This window comes from Apodemus sylvaticus, chromosome 3 (genome assembly GCF_947179515.1).
Source record: "Apodemus sylvaticus chromosome 3, mApoSyl1.1, whole genome shotgun sequence".
NCBI lineage: Eukaryota > Metazoa > Chordata > Mammalia > Rodentia > Muridae > Apodemus > Apodemus sylvaticus.
Genome location: NC_067474.1, coordinates 61,278,046 through 61,281,038, shown reverse-complemented (window position 1 = coordinate 61,281,038; position 2,993 = coordinate 61,278,046). Strand labels below are relative to the sequence as shown.

General features: G+C 49.5%; 1 pseudogene; it reads right to left on the bottom strand.

Moving 5' to 3' along the window:
- Positions 1-1,063: 1,063 nt before the first annotated feature.
- On the bottom strand, positions 1,064-1,162 carry LOC127681980 (uncharacterized; annotated as a pseudogene).
- Positions 1,163-2,993: the final 1,831 nt, after the last annotated feature.

Genomic DNA, 2,993 nt, shown 5'->3' with positions numbered 1-2,993 from the left:
GGCAAGGTACAGGGACGACTCTCCCAAGTGCACTAGCTGGTGAGGGACAGGGACAGCGTCTTGATTTCCTGATCCCTGGGTCAGGTCTCCCACCTGCCTCAGATGGCGAAGAGCAAGAAGGAAGGAGGTTATCTATCCTTTGTCCATACCACTGCAGGGGAGACAAAAGGTTTTTCTAGCTCTCCCATGCTTATATCCCCGGGGCCTGCTTTTACCTGCAGCTCCCTCAGTGTGCAGGGCCTGCTTTCCAGTGGGCAGGGGCAGCTCTCCTGCCCTCATGTTCCCAGGGTCAGCTCTCTCATCATGTGAGGTGAGGGGTGGTGGCAATTTTGTACAACCCTCAGACATCATGTCCCCAAGGCAGCAGCCCAGACCAGGGACATCCACCTGGCCTTTGGTGGTAACAGAGTCCCATTGCTGCAGGGCCACAGCCCAGATGTGGCCCTTGGTGGCAGCACAGACCAGGACCCCACCTTGGTTCCAAGTGGCATCACTGGCTGCTCACATCAGACTGTTCCTCACACCCTCGAGTCTCCGGTTCTACCTCTCTTGCTTGTGCCCACACCCTTCTGTTTCTCTTTCTCTTCCTTTTATCCATCACTTACTTGCTCTTTGTAGTGGTGCCCAGGGCCTCTGAGTGTCTGGGGTTGTCTTAGGAGTAGACTCAGGAGTGGTCCCAGGAGTGTTTGTGCATTATGGAGCTGGGCAGGGGTCATCTTGAGCATCATCTGCTCCCCTCAAGGCCTGTGCAGTGTAGGACTGGTGGCCATCTCAGGCTAGTTCCCGGTCCGAGCTCCACAGTGCTAGACTGACGGTCTAGTTCCTGGTCTGAGCTCCACAGTGCTAGACTGACGGTCTAGTTCCTGGGCCAAGCTCCACAGTGCTAGACTGACGGTCATCTGGGACTTGCTCTTTGCCTCACCTGCTGGAGCACCCCCTTGCTGGGGTGCTCCGTCTTAGACTCACTCCTGCCCAGGGCTCATGGTTCTGGGTGGGGTTCTTCTAGTCTCTGACTTGCTCTCTGTCCCGGGAACCCATCTGGGCCTGCCTGCAGACTCCCTTTTTTTTCAGGGCACTAAATATAGGCATAGCCTCTCTCCTCTGCCACTTACTGGCACACGTGTGACACAGCAGCCACACCTGCAATACTTCTAGGGGAAGGTCACCTTTTCAAAAAATTAATTTATTATTTTCTCATAGAATGCATTCTGACCTCAGCCTCCCCTCTCTCCCCTCCCCCAGTCCCACTCCCACCTCATCTCCCCCCACCCCTGAGATCTACTCTCCTCTGTTTCCCTTCAGAAAAGAGCAGGCTTCCCAGGGATACTAACCAAATACAGCATAACAAGACACATAAGACTGAACCAAAGGCTGAATGAGACAACTCAGTAAGAGGAAAAGGGTCCCAAGAACAGGCAAAAGATTCAGAGACACCCCTCTCCCACTGTTAGGAGTCCAGCAAAAACATCGGGCTAAAGAACCACAGCATGTATGCAGAGCTAATAACATGTTTTCTGATGAGATCTTTGAGTTAGAAGGGAACTCAACAGAGTTAAGTCTAGACTCATTTTGTAGATAAGGACCAGCAAGCCCTGGAGGGTGTTTAATTAGTGTGTGTTTGGGACAGGCTTGTGGCTCATGTCTGGGTCTCCAGTGCATTGGACTTTTCTGTTATAGATTCTTGGCTCCCTCAGATCAGGTCTGGGTATCTCAAAGATACCTTTCTAACAATGTCAGATCTTCAATTCTGAGATTAATTTGTGAAGTATAATACTAATGATCAGTTTTGTAGGTGATTTAAAATTAAATGCCAAATTATACAAATGTGTGGGGTTGGGAGGGAGAAGAAAAGAGGGAAGAAGATATACATACATATATACATACATACATACATACATACATACATACATACATACATACACACAGACACACACACAGACACACACACACAGACACACACAGACACACACACAGACACAGACACACGGACATACACATAGATACAGACATAGACACACACACAGACACACACAGACACAGACACACAGACATAGATACAGACACAGACACACAGACACAGACACACACACACACACACACACACATATATATATATGAGAGAGAGAGAGAGAGAGAGAGAGAGAGAGAGAGAGAGAAGAGAGAGAGGGAGAGGGAGAGAGAGAAAGACAGAGAGAGAGAGATCATAGAACAATCTGTACAATGGGAGGAGGTACTGTGTCAGGATTTGGGTGCCGTTTCCAAGCCTTGGGTCTTTGGGCAAGCTACCTAAACCTTCCTAAATGTGCAAAAATGGTCGTACATGCCTTCTTTTCATTGCTGTGAAGATGATCCGGGCATGTATCCTCATTCGCTCCTCAGATCCTGTTTTTACCGGTATTTGAGAAGGCAGCTGTATGTCACACATTTGCTTTCGTTGTCATGGTTTCTCCCATTATGTCAACTCAGTAGAAGGTGGGCTGTCAAGGTGGAATTTGAGAAGAAAGCATAAATATTTACATACAACTTGCTTCAGAGAACGTGGGGAGGGCCTCTCCTGCAGTGGGAGAGTTAAGTTCCTACCAGCCCAAGGACAGGAGTGAAATCTGTCTGTCAGAGGAATGGGATAGGCTAGTCAGTCATCTGCATGGGGCTCGTGATTTCCTGGGAACCAAATAGTGCTGCATCCAGGATGCGGGGGGTGAGGAAAATGTGTCTCACAAAGAGAGAGAGAGACTCAGGAGACTCTCACCTACTGTTAGCCTGTGAATCTCTTTGTGTGAGGGATCTGCCTCTTCAGCACTGGTGTGGGGCCATCAGTCACACCAGCAAAGCTTCCTTGTGTGGGGAAATGGAGGTGCATTGTGCATTCAGGTGCAGCTCTGTGGGCCACTGCGACCAGGAATCCGTTTCCTTCAGTTCTAGGGTCTGGCCTCCTTTCCTGTTGGTTCACCTCTTGTCTGATACAACAGATTCCTTTAGCCGAACAGGACATC